The 17,516-nt window shown below is 46.8% G+C and overlaps 2 non-coding genes across 2 annotated transcripts; both read left to right on the top strand.

The window, feature by feature from the left end:
* Positions 1-12,894: 12,894 nt before the first annotated feature.
* trnam-cau (transfer RNA methionine (anticodon CAU)) lies at positions 12,895-12,966 on the top strand. Its single transcript has one exon. It is a non-coding gene; the product is annotated as a tRNA-Met (tRNA).
* A 119-nt stretch (positions 12,967-13,085) lies between these two features.
* trnan-guu (transfer RNA asparagine (anticodon GUU)) lies at positions 13,086-13,159 on the top strand. The gene has a single exon. It is a non-coding gene; the product is annotated as a tRNA-Asn (tRNA).
* The last annotated feature ends 4,357 nt before the right edge of the window (positions 13,160-17,516 follow it).

Genomic DNA, 17,516 nt, shown 5'->3' with positions numbered 1-17,516 from the left:
GCGACGAAGGAGGAGTAGGAGGAACAAACCACTGGACGGTTATCCCATATCGAGGTTGCCCAAGCCAGGGCATCCCCTCGTAGCAGCCCCATGATGTAAGCAAACTTTGATTTATTCGAAGAGTAGGTACGTGGCTGCAGCTCAAAGACTAGAGAGCATTGCAACAGGAAGGCCCGGTACGTACCTAGGTTCCCGGCGTAGGGTTCCTGCTCGGGTACATACGGCTCTTGAGGGGATGGTGGTGTTGATTCCGGGGTCGATGCCATCCCGAGCGGTGCGGTTTGGATAGCCGGGGTTCTTGGACGGGACAGAGAAAAATAAGCGGAGACCCGGTCCACTTTTTCCCTGACCTTCTGCACATTCGTGGTTAGTGTCCGAATGTTTTCCGTGATCTCCCGAAGTAGTTGGTCGTGAGATCCAAATAGGTTACCCTGGCTAAACAGGGCCTGTTGTACGGAATCCGTGTCCGCTGGGTTCATCGTGGCCAGTTCGTTCTGTTACAAGGACGTGGCGGTGGAACGATGCCCAATTGTTGAACACGGGCGCGGAATTGGTGCCAAGGGAGTCTTTATCCGGCGTCTTTGTTTTAGTAGAGAATTCAGGAACGATGCTAGACTTAGAACTGATAGTCCTAAGAACCATGGAAGGAGGTTAATCATACACGAGTCGACCAAAGTACTGGCAGCTCCTTGTTGTGGTCACAGGATTTTTATACTGCAATTGCTGTTGGAAAACAGGAATTTGTTGTTAGTGGAACCTGGGAATGATTGGGAACTAAACGACGTGGTTGAGGCCTAGTTCCTCAGGAAAACAGCCAGGTATCAGAAGTAACCATGACAGTGTGGGGTTGATTCTCTACCGGTCTGTGTCTGCTATAGAGCGAGAGTGTGGGGTTCATTCTGTACTTGTCTGTGTCTGCACAGAGTGAGAGTGTGGGGTTCATTCAGTACTTGTCTGTGTCTGCACAGAGTGAGAGTGTGGAGTTGATTCTGTACATGTCAGTGTCTGGTGCAGTGTGAGAGTATGGGATTGATTCTGTATCTGTCAATCTCTGTTACAGAGTTAGAGTGTGGGAAGGTATTCTGGAGCAGAGATTCTGGAACAACAAATCCTAACCTTTGAACCAAACGCTGTTCTTGTGATAAGTAATGTAACCTCCCTTGAGCCATTGAGTTTTTGAATGGTGTCTTTTGTTTATCTCCATTTGGCCCAAAGGAATTCAGGATTATTATGTAATCAGTGTGCCCACAGTGATCAGTGATGGGGCCTCTGTCTGATCAGATTAAAATACACACAGGCTGATCAGATCACCGATGACGTGAATATTGGATCGGTTGTTGGTGGCGAGGAAGGTTGTCAAACAGACAGAACTGGATGTAGATCAGGCAGAAACATGTACAAATACTTCGCTGTGCCACATTCCGAGTAAAGTGTGCAGCTCTGTTTGCCTTATCACAGCGAGGACGTGGACACTTTGGAATGGTGTAGAAGAGATTTCCCACGTGTTCTGTGGATCAGTACAGGGAAAATTGGATAACACTTAGATTGTATTTTATATAATTTTATCGATAGATAAAATTGAGCCACACTGCCCAGCAAGCGCTGGCAAACCGAATTGAACCGTAATCTATTCACAGGATATTTGAGAATCATGAATTAACTTACTCTGTACATTTTTGGACTGTGGGAAGAAACAGGAGAAGGTGAAGAAAACTGACACAATCGACAGACAGAGGCTCTTTGAAGAAAATGCAAAGGCTGAATTCTGAACATCAATGCCCTGAGCTGTAACAGCGTCATGCAAATCGCTACGCGGTCCTGGTGCACCAGAGTCAGCAGAGGTATTGTCGGCAGAAAGGGCTGTTCATAATCCTGTTTGCAGCTACGTGCAGAGGACATGAAATGAAACGTAGGTTAATGCAAGAAGCTTTCATGAAGAAAAGAGCAATAGCAAGGAGATTTATTAGGAATGCTATAAGGCAGCTTGAAGTGGATTTTTACATTAAATGGATTCTGTCCACAGTTTCCTCTCTTAAAACACCATTTAGTACCGCAACTCAATTTCTGACAGTGAACTTTGACCCTTACAGTACGCAAGACTGGAAGATGTTCACAAACCATACCATCAGCCTTTACATCCCTCATACTGTCCAGCTAATGAAGCATAGAAAAGAGTCAAGTCCAGACAAGAACCCCACCATTGCCAACATCCACTATTACCTCCCTTCCATCATTTAAATAGACTAAATCAGACTCTTCCAGAAACTCAACTACTGACATTCCATTTGCTTCTGTAGTCTTACTGGCCAGGACCATGATATGTCTGAAAGTCATCACAAAAAAAATAATTTTACAAGAGTAAGTATAGAACATTCCCCCCAAACATTCGATAGAAGCTCCAGGCCTGCAATATATTTAAAAAATCATAATTTTGATCCGAAGGCGTGGATATAATCATTCAATAATCATCTATTTATCATTCTTTGGAAAAGGCAGAATTCTTCAAAATAAACCCTCCTTCACAAAGGAGGCACTCTCTCCCCCAGAGCTGTGTGTCTATCATTCCCCACAACCTATTAACCTGGAATCGTAAACAATATATGTGATTGCTACAAGTTTCCTGTACTGATATAACACTGAAGCGAGCAAAAAACAGAGTATTTAAATTCCTAGTCTTTGACTAACAACCGTCTTTCACTCAAGTGAAGAACTGTGAGTTGATTGGGAAAAATCAATGTGTAGCAACCTGTGTACAATTACCTTCCGCTACCAGCACATTCATTTAATTTCATCCCTCAATCACCCTCCACTAACAGCCCCATCCCAGTCACCTTCCAACAATTAAACCATCCGACAACCATTCTCTACCACTGGTCCATTCCCTCCACTACCCAATCAATCTCCCCCATCAGCCCTTAGCCAAATACTCTCCAACAGAATATTTCCCAATCACACTCAATAGGGAATTCCCCTCTACTATTATTCTCTGAATCTACTCTCTAGTCTAAAGAACTTCATGCACCTGCTCTGGAGTAATGCCCACTAATCCCAAGTAGCTTCATGCTGTATCCGTCACTATTCTGAGTCTACCAGATTTCTTTTCCACCTGCACTTTTCAATTAATCGCAGCACATAGAGCCACAGGAAAATCTAAAATTTGAACAAAATCAATACCTCAGTAGATTTCACATCTCCCACACTCCCCGCTTGCAGAACTTCACTCCACGGTCTTCCTCCATCTGAATCCCTGTAGTTGTCTGTCTTAACCCGACGCCCATCAGATGTAGTCGAATCAAATCTTCTCGCAGCTTCAGCATGAAAAATGTTATTCGCTATATTCACCTTCTGAAATTCTTGGGCCTTTTGTAAAACCCGAGAATCAAAATAGGCAGCTCTCTGAGCAGGCGCAGAGTTGCAGCATCTTGCCTCAGCACCAACGTCACAATCCCAATATTCACGTTACCTCCGCATTTTGCATATCGCTATTTCCCGCTACGAGAAGCAGAAACATGTCCCACCCTTTGGGATTTAAGAACCCGCAAGGATGGAGGGTCATACCGTCTGACAGAATATCTAATGCAGCCTAAATGTACTTTTTAACTGCAGTCAATCATCAGAAAAACACAACAGAACAGGGAAAAACTTCCGCTTCTCTCCAAGTCTGGAATCTCTTACCCCGTCTCGGGTTGTCCTACTATCCTCCACACACACGCGCGCACACACACACACACACACACACACACACACACACACACACACACACACACACACACACACACACACACACACACACACACACACACACAGAAACACAGATTCGAACAAAGATACAATTGGGAGACAGACGTTAACATGGAAACGGTGAAATGAACGCGTTGTTAATGTTCAAACAGGAGAAAATCTGCAGGTGGTGGAAATCCAAGGCAACCGACGGAACTCTGCGAGTCGCGCAGAGTGGAGGAGACAGAGGCAGAGTGACAGACAGAGCCGAGAGCGGCCTCTCGTCATCCAGCTCCTCTTCACTCTCCCACAACCACCAGTTTCCAATGGTTTATCCGCAACAGAACGTAAACACAGGGCTCGGATAAACCTTCAGATGCACAGCTTCAATAATGGTCAGTTTGTAAAGTTAAGACCTATGACTCTGGAGTACTGACACATAAAAACACTGAGTTACTGCTAAAATCTCCTAAAACTAAATAATTGTAATCTGGAACAATGAACTACTTCAAAGATGGTAATTCTGACATTCCAGTAAAACACTGAGACAGCTGCAAACACGCAGCAGTCAGACAGCGCCCATGGACAGAGAAACACAGTTAACGTATCAGGCCGAAGCCCCTTCATCAGATACATTATGTTCACATTCCGAATTCCGTCTGGAGTTGCGAATGGATTTTGCGGATGATGCAGCAGATCTCCATGTTTCCTCTGCACCGCGAGTCCCTGTTGTCTTTGAACAATTAGAGAGTGCCTTGTATTAGTTATTTTTCCTGTCAAACTGTACAAGTTCACAGCCTCCCTTCCCCACAATATCGCAGCTGCCAGACCTGTGTCCAATTATATCACCCTTTGTTGACTCCTCACAGCTCTTCACAACTCAGTGCCCATCTCTGCTTGTCATCAGCAAGTTTGGAAATCACGGTCAGCTCACAATTTCCCAATCCCCTGTGAAGTGCAGCTCATCCAACATGTCCTGGACATCTCAGTTCAGAGCGTACCTGGATCCCTTTATCCACAGTTGGTGTTACTGCTCCAACAATTCGATTGTACTTGTTAGATGTGCAGTCATTTTCACCAAACCTTCTTGATGTTGCCTGATGGTTTGAAGTTTTGCAGGTTTGCAATAATGCCCTGCTTTGTTACAGTTCCAAATGTTTTCTCGGTGGAGGTGGTGATCTGACAGGTCTGGAGTATCCTGTTTTCTGCTTTTCCTTCCTACTACAGAATCTGCAGCTTTTATTGGAATTTTTATTTCTTTACAACTTACTTATTTTTCTCCTATTTGGAGTGAAGGAGTTACTCAATGTGGTCTCCCGTCTGACACAGACTAGTTTATTGGTGCTGATCATCCTCACCCAGGTCTGTCATCACAGACGGAGTTTCTTGATACGGTCCATATGGTCCTCAGTCAGGCCATTTAGTAAACTGGATCCAGAATTGTCTTTGCAGTAGGAGACAGAGTGATGGCAGAAGGCGATTTTGTGATCAGATGCTGGTGACGTGCAGTTTCACTTGGATCTGTTCTGGGACCTTTGCTCTTTGTGATACGGCTGAGTGATTTGGGAGTGGATGTAGGGACCGTGAGCAGTAAGTTCACACTGAGTGTGAGATGGGTGGAGTCATTGCTGTGTGGAGGGTGGTTTTATGCTAAAGGGCGTCATCGATGTGGTGGTGAAATAGGCTGAGAGCAAAACAAGTAGGTCAGTTTGTGTGAGAGCTGGGATTCCCCATTAAACAATCCCAAAGCCCCCACAGGGGGAAGTCGGGGATAATCTGTGTCAACTCTGCTATAGTGTAATGAGCAGGATGTGACAGCCCTTTCATCTGCCAAAACAATGGCTCTCAAATGATCCTTTTGATGTGTTTGGTTCCGAGGCCAGGCTTAGGCTCACTTCTGTCTGATGCACTGGGTCATCTGAATGTCTTTTGGCACAGGGGTGACTCGCTTGGTGTGGATGGTGCAAAGAGCCTGACCAGGTAAGATTCGCTGACCTCCTGCCGGCCTTTGATGGCCGAGTTCTGGAAGCGTGGATCGGTTTTGAAGTCCTGCGTGATCTTCTGCAACAGATGCTGGAAGGGAATTTTGTGGATCAGCAGCTTGGTGGATTTCTGGTAGCATCGATTCCTCCCACCCCTCAGTGTTACTGTAATGGGCCAGTAGTGCCCCAAGAATACGTACACAAACACCCAAGGATCTGCAGTGCTCCTTTACATTTATCAATTATTTTACACAGCTGGTGCTTCCATGTCGGCTCATGAACCAGCTACATGAGGCAAAATCTTACCACTGCCACTTATTCAAGAGCTGGACAATAAAATTTCAAATCAATTGATATTGAGAATGATATGGATCACTAAATAGGTCTATTGTTAGCTACAGAAAGCTTAAAACCACAACTATTCGCCCACTGTTCAACATTATTAATCATGAATCAAATTCCATATACAGTTAAACAGAATGTTCTTCCTCTAATCCATTAAGATCAATTCATCTGCAAAATGTGATTTCCCCACCTCCGTACCTATCTCAGAGAAAATACCTTTAGTCATAATATGAAACAATAAGGGCTACAAGCTGGGGTCTCATTCTCCAGCACATGGAACCCCAAATATAACTTAACCACCCTTAGTGGCCTGGAACATACATAAAAAGCTTTGGAAAAATACTGCATTTTGCAACTTATTATTTACCTGTGATTTCCTAATATCATCTTCCAAACATAACGTCATTCAGCTTTTTTAAAATTTGCACTGATAAAATGCTATATAATCTTTCTTTCCCAAAATAAAACTCAATTGTTCGATTACCATATGTTCCATATGTTTACCTAAATGATGTTGGTCTATAACTAGAAGAATTCCATGACCCTTTCCAGGTTTTGGACTATTTTCTCTGAGGAGCCAAGATGGCCTAAGCTCCAAATATGATCCAAAATGGTAATATTATCTCAAAAGTTGGAAGGCATCTGCTTAAACATAGAATAACATATATCACCCTTTCCTGGAGCAGTCTGACCTGTACTATTAAAAACTTTCTTAAATTTGCACAAAGAAAACTCTACATCTCTCTCATCGCTGCAAACGTCTTCCAACACATCAGCGTATCACTTAAAACCTCATCCCTACATCATTTAGGCTCTTAAAATTAAATTATATTGAATTTCACCAAATTTCTAAGCCACTGACTCAACCTTCTCTGTTTCAGTAACAATCACCTTCCTTAATCAATAGTGGAATGTTATTAACTCTATGTATCCCCACGCCCACAATTTTCTTAATCTTTCCCCAAACATCTCTAAGTTTAATATTGTGTCAACACTATCACAAGATGACCTCCAGTAAAACTCTTTCCGAAAGTTAACCAATTTCCTCACCACAACCTGTGGTCCTTCATAATTAATAAGATCACTCTGAGAGTGATAATACTCAACTCTCCAAAACACCTTTTTTCTCTCCTTAATTGCCTCTGCATAGTCCTCCATCCAGCATGCTACTCTCTTCGTCCTACTGATGGCATTTTTACCAGGAGTCACTTACACAGCAGTGTGATGAATAATATGATGTAACCATTCATTGCAGAAACCCATATCATCCACAATGTTTAGCCCTGATCGACGTTCATCACGTAAAAACTCTCCCAGTTTGCTTTACCAAAATTCCAGCTCCCAAAAGCAGACACCTGTCGCCTATATAACTCCAAACACAAGCTTGAAAATATAGGATAATTCTCACTCCCCAATGTTTTATCACCCATGCTATCACGCACTCCAGCCAGAATGCTTGAAACTGGAGTTAAATCTCCAGCAGTTTCTGCAATATTATAAACATTAAATCTCATATCCCTCTCATCATTAAGGCACAAAGATTGGAAATACTTAAAAATACTCCTACCAACAAACCATTCCATGAATAGGCCCACAGAGAACTATGTGCACAAAAATCCCAGACAAACCTTACTGAGATGGAACTAGAACTGATTGGAAAATACACTTGGACTAAGATGTTAATGGACCTGAGCTATCAACAGTGTTGTCATCAGATGATCTGCCACCTGTCCTCAGGTGTTTCAGACCGCTGATGATCAAAAGTCCCTTGAGGTGGTGGCCTGCAGTGCTAAAGCACCACCCCCACTGGTGAGCTTAACAACTTGGCATCTGCTTCTATCAGAGTTGTTGGTCTCTTCCATCCAACAAATAGTTTACTCTTCAGGTGTCTATGCAACTACTGAGGGATTTGCAAACGATGGATACACTATCCGACTATCTTCCCGTTTGGACGTACTTGGTCCTCTCCATGATGATCCTGTTTCTGTGCCTCAGTGACAGCCCTGCTGGTTGACTTGATCTCTCTTCTAGTGAAGTCAAGTTCACGCATCCACTTCTGGAAAGTGAACACAATATAGCCACGGCAGCCTATTTCGAATGGATAGCTTGAGACATTCAACCCTCTGCCCTGTGACCACACATTTCAATTCCACATCCCATCCCCATTCTGATATGTCTATCCCTTCTCCAGGTATGCATTCCTTTTGCCATTTACCATTCCGGCTCTCAGCTTCACCTCCCCCCCCCCCCCACACCGGTCTTCTCCTATCATTTCTTATTTCCCCTTCCCCTTCTACTTTCAAACCTCTTACTATCTCTCCTTTCAGTTAGTCCTGGCAAAGGGTCTCGGCCTAAAACGTCGACAGTGCTTCTCCCTATAGATGCTGCATGGCCTGCTGCGCTCCAACAGCATTTTGTGTGTGAAATTCCAGCATCTGCAGATTTCCTCGTGTGTGGGAAATCTGGATCTGCTGGCGATCAGACTAGCACTGGAAGAAAGGAGGCGCTGGCTGGAGGGGGCAGAACACCTGTTTTTGGTGTGGACTGATTATAAGAACCTCGGCGATATTCAGACCGCCAAACGGTTGAAGTCTCGCCAGGCTCGTTTGGCATTGTTTTTTGGACGGTTCAAGTTTACCCTCACGTACCGTCCAGGATCCAAGAACGGGAAGCCGGATGCGCTATCCCGCCAGCATGACTCCCAGGATGACGCCTTCAATCCCGAGACTATCCTCCGACCATCCTGCGTGGCGGTCTCCCTCACTTGGGAGATCGAGGCCAATGTAAAGGAAGCACAGCGGGACGACCCCGACCTTGGCAATGGACCCGGCGATCTCCTGTACGTGTCCGTCTCTGTCAGCTCTCAGGTTCTCCAATGGGGCACACATCCCGGTTCACCGACGACCCCGGGAGTGATTAGACCCTGGATCTCCTGAGGAAGTAGTTCTGGTGGCCGTCCATGAAGGGGTACACCCGCTCTTATGTCTCGGCTTGTTCCATCTGTGCCCGGGGAAAGATCTCTCATCGACCTCCTGCGGGTCTTATTCGTCCTCTACCTGTCCCTGGCCGTCCCTGGTCACTCATCGCCCTAGACATCGTCACCGGTCTACCCCTTCCCGCGGAAATACCACTGTCCTCACCGAGGTTGATCTATTCTCCAAGGCAGTCCACTTTGTTGCCCTCCGTTCCTCTCAAGAAACCGCAGATCTTCTCATCCGACGATTCTTCCACCTCCACAGAATCCCCGCGGTCGTCGTCTCCGATCGAGGTCCCCATTTCGTCTCGCAGGTATAGAAGGCCTTCTGTCAAGCCTTAGGTGATTCGTCAGCCAGTCATCCGGTTTCCACCCCCAGACGAACGGGCAGACGGAACAGGTCAACTAAGACCTGAAGGCGACGCGACGTTGTGTAACGGCAAATAACTCGTCGATCTGGAGCGACCACCTCCTGCGGGTTGAGTACGCCCACAATTCTCGGGTGAGCTCTGCCAGTGGGAGGTCTCCGTTCGGGAGCTCACTCGGTTACCAGCCCCCGCTGTTCCCCGCGCAAGAAGTAGTGATTGCGGTACCGTCGGTTCGGGACCATATTGATGCGTGACTTAAAATTTCAGATAAAACACGGACACCCTACTCAGATCAACGAATCGAAATGAGAAGACTGCCGACCGACAGCGGACTTTGGCACCGGAGTACCAAGCTGGTCAGACGGTGTGGCTTTCCTCCAGGGACATCCCGCTCAGAAACGAACATAGGAAACTCGCCCTTCGCTTCCTGGGACCATTCAAGGACGATAGGATTATCAATCCGACAGCGGTCCGCCTAAAGCTGCCAAGTCCATGCACATTCACCCAATTATCCATATGTCTCACTTGATGCCATTTTCCGTCAGCCCCTTGTATCCAACAGCTGAGACTCCCCCATCCTCCCTTTCTCATTGACAACCAACTGCCATTTTAGTGTTGTCGCACAGGTGTAGAAGAACTCTGAAGTAAACACCAAGCATAAGCCAGTCAATGAGGCGGTCCCAATAAGATTAACCGTTTACTGTTCACTCTTTTGTTTTCTTCTTGACATTACATTTACATAATAAATACTTGCGAAAGTAAAACTACAACAACTATATCACAGTAAAGTGCAACATACAGTCAGAATCTACCTACGCCATCAACTGAATTTAAATACACTTGAATACAAACTATCCGCAAATCTTTAAGTATCCAAAACATAAACTTTATCAACATTCATTACTCTTAACAAAATCAACGTTAATATTTTTAATTCAACACATCGATTATCTCATGAACTTACGGCGTTGCTTCACTGATGTTTCTAGTGCGTAGAAAGAAAACTTTTCTAGGGCTGATCCTGCACACACAGAAGCCCCCTCCTTCCCATTTCTCCAAACCGGTATTTTCCCACAAGACGCGGTGGAACCGGGTGTGGCGTCCTCGCATGCCGCGACATATCACAGACAACGAATTAACTTCAAACAATCTTAACTTTAACTAGAAAACGATAACAAACGAATTACTAAAGCGAAAATATAATAAACTAAACAAATGCTTTAAAGGCGACACAGGATGTGTCCGACGACGACTAGATGTAGTCCGACGACTACTAGATGTTCGGGGCAGTGTTACAACACCTGGTGGACTGGGAAGTGTACGGTCCAGAAGAGCGTTATTGGGTTCACCGGGCCTTTATCCTACACCCTTCCCTCATTCAGGACTTTCATCTGGACCGTCCAGATAGGGCTGGAGGATTGCTGAGAGGCTCCCATTGAGGTCTGGGTGGGGGTATTCTCATGGTCCCTTCTGACACCTGGATAAAGTCATCAGGAATTGGGCCTCAATTACCTCATTTAGTTCCAAACATTCCCAGGCTCCACTAACAACAAACATCTGCTTTCCAGCAGCCCAAGCAGTATAAGATTCCCGTGATCACAGCAAAAAGCTGTCAGTTCGTTGGTCGACTCGTGTCCGAGTAACCTCGTTCCAATGTTCTTAGCACTAACAGTTCTGAGTCTAGCATCGCACCTGAATTCTCTACTGAAACCAAGACTCCGGTTAAACACTCCTTTGGCACCCATTCGGCGCTCTCTACGACCGTAATGCCGCCCGACTCGGCCTCCGCTCCCCTGTTCAGCACTTGGGTTCGTTCCACCGCCACGTCCTTGTAACAAAACCAGAGATACAACTCATATCAAGATCTGTCTCTGGGAGGGAAAGGGACAATTTATTTAATCAAAAAAGTTATTTTAAGTACATTTTCTGTGGCTTGTTTTGGTACGTGCTAATATATTTCATTCAATAATCAATTGAAATATTATTTTTACAATATAAGAACACTTCTCAGAATATCTACTTGATCAAAGATTTGGGAAGATGTCATGTGAAAATAGGTTCACTGGTGTGGTAAGTGAGATAGAAGACACGGACCAACACACTCAAAATGCTGGAGGACCTCGGCAGGCCAGGCAGCATCTATGGAAAAGAGAACAGTCGAGGTTTCGGGACGAGACCCTTCAGAAGATGACTAGCAGAATTAAAAGTAGGAGGGATGAAAAGGAGAAGCAAGGCGATAGGTGAAACTGGGAGGGTCTGGGGTGAAGCAAACTGTTGGGACGTTGTTTGGCAGAGAGATACAGGACTGGAAAAGAGGGAGTCTGATAGGAGAGGACAGAAGGCCATGGAAGAAAGCAAAGGTAGGAGGAGCTTCAGAGGGAAGCGATGAGCAGGCAAGGAGAAAAGGTGAGAAACGGAACAGGAAATGAGAAATGGTGAAGGGAGAGGGTGGCATTTGCAGAAGTTCGAGAAATCGAGGCAGGATCGGATTGAATGGCGGAGCAGGCTGCAGAAACTGGATATCCCCTCCGACTTCTGTTTTCCACCGTTCAATGTTCGCTCTTTGTGCTTGGTGACTCAGAAAGAGGATTTCCAGTACGTTTGACAACCCAGATATGTTTCAATGAGAAATCGTATGCTTGTATGTAACGAAGTCCAGATTGGTGCCTGTGAATTGAAAAATCGGCGATAAATCCCAGACGGCGAAATTCCGAGCAACATTCACAAAATACTAGAGTAACTCAGCTGGCCACGGAAAGAGCAACTGCCAGTCTGTCTTTACACCGTCCTACGTGGGAGAGTTAAAACCCGACTTTTACTGTATCAGTCACACAGCTTTGGTGGAGGAATGGAAAAACCGCCCCGTGTGGCAGGGAGGGGAGGAGCTTCAGCGATCCTCCACATCTCCCCATCCGTCACTAACTGGTCCGGCTGTGATGGTCTGAACAGGACAGCAACAGTTAATCCCGGTGGAGGAATTGTTGCATTTGATGTCAGCGTTTGCAGTACATTATTGTCGCGAGTTCCACTTCACCAGTTCATCTGCTGTTTCAACATTGAAGGAACTCCGACAGTCTTTCAATCATCAAGACAGGATTAGGAAGTCAATGGCACCTCGGGTGAAAACATCGTTATTTTCTAAAAAAAGAGGCACCCAGTGGGATGAATTGTCCGACAGGACAATTAAATAATTTAAACCGCATTTCTGTTGCGAAATATCGGGAACGAGGTGCAAGACGGGATAGAGTAAAAACGGCACAGAGAGATAATAACTGGATGGATCAGAGAGTAGGGAAGGTGGAGAAAACGAGAAAGAGGAGAAACAGGGAATCAACAAAAGAAAGTGAATACGTGGGTATGAAACGGGAAAAAGACGGAATGGACCCAGAAACACACAGTCACAGAACAAGACCCAGACATGTACAGACACGGACACAGACAGAAACGCATACATACACACGAAAACACGCAGCATTCAGGCTCAACAACTGATTATATTTCCTGTAGCAGAGTGGCGCAGCGGAAGCGTGCTGGGCCCATAACCCAGAGGTCGGTGGATCGAAACCATCCTCTGCTATATTCTCTGCTGGCGGCAGCTTGTATTGAACTTTGTTTTTTTTTAAACAGTATGCACCTATAACAAAAAATTGCGCTTCAATTGCAATTTATCATTTATTCGTACTCTTTTAAATAGTCGTCTCTGTGGCGCAATCGGTGAGCGCGTTCGGCTGTTAACCGAAAGGTTGGTGGTTCGAGCCCACCCAGGGACGCTAGTGATCCAGTGCTTTATTTTCTCTAGTAGAAGAGAAAATTGTGGAGCAGCATCTGTGGAATAAAGTACACATTCGATTTTTCAGGCCGAAACCCTCCTTCAGGATCACGAAGCAGCCTGTGTGCTGAGCTCCTCCAGCATTTTTTGTATGTTGCTTGGATTTCCAGCATCTGCACATATTCCCGTCTGTGATTCGACTGCTACACTGCGAAGTCTCGTCCGTGGAATTGAATTCAATGAACTTTATTAATTACGTCCTTCACATACATGAAGAGTAAACATTTTACGTTGCGTCTCCGTCTAAATGTGCAATATACAACTTATAGCAATATGTAATAAATAGTATGTACAACAGGACAGTCAATATAACATAGAAATACGATTATATCAGCGAGAATTAATCGGTCTGATGGCCTGGTGGAAGAAGCTGTCCTGGAGCCTGTTGGTGCCGGCTTTAAAGCTGCCGTACTCTTTCCCGGATGGTAGCAGCAGGAACAGTTTGAGATTGGGGTGACGCGGGTCCCCAACGATCCTTCAGGTGCTCTTTCACACCTGTCTCTGCCCTGAATACTGTGCAGATCATATCAACAGACACGTTAGGCTGTCCGCACCGCTCTTTGCAGATTCCTACGATTGAGGGAATTACAGTTCCCATTCCGGGCAGTGATGCATCCATACAGGATGGTACCCTGTAGAAAGTCTTTACGATTTGGGGATCCGTGTTAAATTTACTACAACCGTCTGAGGTGAAAGAGACGCTGTAGTGCCTTTTTCACAACGTAGCCGGTATATACAGACCTCGTGAGATCCTCGCTCATGCTGATACCGAGCAACTTAAAGACGTTCACATTTTTAACACCAGATCCATTGATGAATGGCGGACAGAGGGTAGGTGTTCAGCGAAACGGTCTCCAAGTCGGCGTTGGATGTCACCAATATATAAAAGGCCACACCGGGAGCACCGGACGCAATATACCACACCAGCCGACTCACTGGTGAAGTGTCGCCTCACCTGGAAGGACTGTCCGGGACCCTGAATGGTGGTGAGGGAGGAAGTGTAAGGGCAGTTGTCGCACTTGTTCCGCTTACAATGATAAGTGCCTGATACCTCACCTCGTAATTCCGCTCGGCGGGGGGACAGTCGGCGAGTTTAGAAGGCGCAGGGGTGAAGCTTTTCGTCCGAACTTGCCAGTTGGGATAGAACCGCTCCTACCCCGGCGCAGAGGTATCTATATCAACGATGAATTGACGGGATGCGTCCGGATAGACCAGGATGTGAGCTGCTGTGAAACTCCTTTTCAGTTCGGTGAATGCTGAGTCCGCTTCGGAGTCCCAGCAAAACGATGTGGTAAGCGAGCTAAGCCCGGTAATAGGGGCCGCCACTCGGCTGCAGTCCTTGATTTATCCGCGGTAGAAATTTGCATACCACAGGAATGGATGAAGTTCTTTGCGTGTCGTGAGTCTGTGCCATTCCCCAGCTGCCCGGATCTTCTCGGGGTCAGCTTCTACCTGCCGTCTTTCAATGATATCGACTAGGAAGCTGACCGAAGGGAAGTGGAACTCGCATTTTTCCACCTTTGCAAATAACTGGTTTTCCCACTGTCTCTGGAGGACTTGACGGACATAGTCTACGTGTTCTTGCGGGCTGCTAGAAAATAACAGGATATCGTCAAGGTAAACAAATACAAACCAATTGATGATCTCCCTCAGTACGTCATTGATCAGGGTTTGGTAAACGGCAGGAGCACTGGTAAGGCCAAACGGCATGACCAAATATTCAAAGTGTTCAATATGTGTATTCAAGGCCGTCTTCCTTTCGTCCTCCTGCCATCCTGACTAAATGCTAGGCGTTGCGACGTTCCAGCTTTGAGAAGATGGTGGCTCCATGCAGTGGTTCAAATGCTGAACTAATGAGGGGTAGAGGGTACTTATTCTTTAATGTTATATTGTTTAGGCCTCGGCATTCGATACAAAGGTGAAGCGTCCCATCTTTCTTTTCTACAAAAAAGAAACCGGCGCCTACCGGGGTGGATGAAGGCTTGATAATGCCCGCCGCGAAGGACGCGCTAATGTTTTTCTGCATGTCCTCTCTCTCCGGTCGGGATAGTTTAAAAAGGCGACTGTAGGGTTGCGGGGTCCCGGGGAGAGGACCGATGGCAGAATCAATTGGGTAGTGCGGAGGCAGGGAAAGGGCCCGCTTTTACTGAACACCTGTCCCAAGTCATGACACTCTGTGGGGACGAGGGACAAGTCAAGACTTTCCAAAACAAGCCGGGTCGCGGTAGTTTCTTTAGGTGATGGGGCTGCCGTAGACAGTTGGCATGGCAAGACGGGCTCCATTTGGCTGTCCTCCAGGTTGACCAGTCGCTATGCGGATTGCATTGGGTCATGCATGGATGACCTAGAACTACCGGGGCTTGAGGTGAATGAGTGAGACCGAATCGCACCTCCTCCCGATGGCTGCCGGACAGGATCAAGGTAAGGGGTGGCGTACAGTGTGTCACCCGAGCCAGCAGTTTTCCGTCCAGAGCCGGGGCCGCCAAGGGGGCTGGTTAGCGGCTTGGGAGGTATTCCGGCCTAATGGCTATCTCTTCGTCCTGCATATTGCCCTCAGCACCAGAATCCATCAAAGCGAATGGTATAGCGACGGTTGTTGGTAATTCAGGGTTGCCGGGATCTGCATCCGAGTCTGGGAGGCTGAAGGGAGTATCATTCTGCTCAGCAGAGCTCTCTCTCTTACTGGCGAGCCCTCCTTCTTTGGCCCTGAGGTCAGGTATCCTGGAAATGTCCCGGCCGCCTACAATAGTAGCAATCCCCAACTCAAAACTCCGATTTCGTTCGGCCTGGGAGAGACGGCTCCGTAGTCGGAGCCACACTGGAGCGGCTGGGCTAGTGCGACTGGCTGAGACTGGTAAAGTGGAATGTGGGCTTCCCCGAGGAGCGGGGCGGCTGGTTCTCTCTCTCTGACGCTCCTGAATTCGATAGGCTAATCGAATAGCTCGCGATGTCAGTGCGACCAGACAGTCCGTTACTTCCCCCGCTGACAACTCATCCTTTATCTTGTCCGTGAGGTCTTGCGTAGAGCAACACCCGCGGGACCTCGTCATTCCACCCGGACACTGCGGCTAAGGTCCGGAACTCAATACCTGGCCAGACTTCGCGAAGCCTGCCGTAGAGTAAGCAGCCGTTTCGCGGCGTCCTTACCTCCAAAGGATTGTTCGAAGACTTTCCTCATTTTCGCGACAAAGGAGGAGTAGGAGGAACCAACCCCTGGTCGGTTATCCCATATCACAGTTGCCCAAGCCAAGGCATCCCCTCTTAGCAGGATCCCCTCCAGGCATCCGTGTCGTACGCAGTCTTTGATTTATCGGAAGTGTAGCTGCGTGGCTAAAGCTCACAGACTAGGGAGCATTGTAACAGGAAGGCGCGCCAACTACCTAGGTCCCTGGCGTAGAGTTCAGTCTCGGGTACATACGGCTTTCGGGGTGTTGCTGATTCCGGGGGCGAGATTGGGTCGCCGGGATTCTTGAAGGGGACGGAGAAAAGAAGCTGTGACCCGATCCTCTTGATAACTGACATTCTGCTCATTCGTGGTTAGTGTCCGAATCTTTTCGTGATCTCCCGAAGTAATTGGTCGTGGGCCCCCAATAGGTAACCCTGCCTAGCTGGGGCAGTTGTACGTAATCCGTGTCCGCTGGATTCATCGTGGCCATATCGTTCTGTTACAATGACTTGGCGGTGGAACGAGGCCAAGTGCCGTACACGGACGCGGAATTGGTGCCAAGGGAGTCTCTTGCTTTTAGTAGAGAATTGAGGAACGAAGCTAGACTTATAACTGATAGTCCTAAGAACCATGGAAGGAGGTTACTCATACACGAGTCCACAAACGAACTGGCAGCTCCTTGTTGTGGTCACAAAATTGTTATACTGCATTTGCTGTTGGAAAGCAGGTGTGTGTAGTTAGTGGAACGTTGGAATGATGTAGAACTAAACGAGGTGATTGAGGCCCAATTCGGGAGGAAGGTAGCAAGTTGCCAGAAGGAACCATGAGAGTGTGGGGTTGATTCTGTGCCTGTCAATCTCTGGTGCAGTGTGAGAGTGTGTGGTTCATTCTGTACCTGTCAGTCTCTGGTACAGTGTGAGAGTGTGGGGTTGATTCTGAACTTGTCAGTGTCTGGTACAGTTTGCGAGTGTGGGGTTGATTCTGTACCTGTCAGTCTCTGGTGCAGTGTGAGAGTGTGGGTTTGATTCCATACCCGTCAGTCTCTGTTACAAGGTGAGAGAGTGGGAAGATATTTTGGAGCAGAGGTTCTGGAAAAACAAATCCTACCCATTGAATCAAACGCTGTTCTTGT

This window comes from Hypanus sabinus, chromosome 31 (assembly GCF_030144855.1).
Source record: "Hypanus sabinus isolate sHypSab1 chromosome 31, sHypSab1.hap1, whole genome shotgun sequence".
Classification (NCBI taxonomy): Eukaryota; Metazoa; Chordata; class Chondrichthyes; order Myliobatiformes; family Dasyatidae; genus Hypanus; species Hypanus sabinus.
This window is presented reverse-complemented; position numbering and strand designations above follow the sequence as displayed.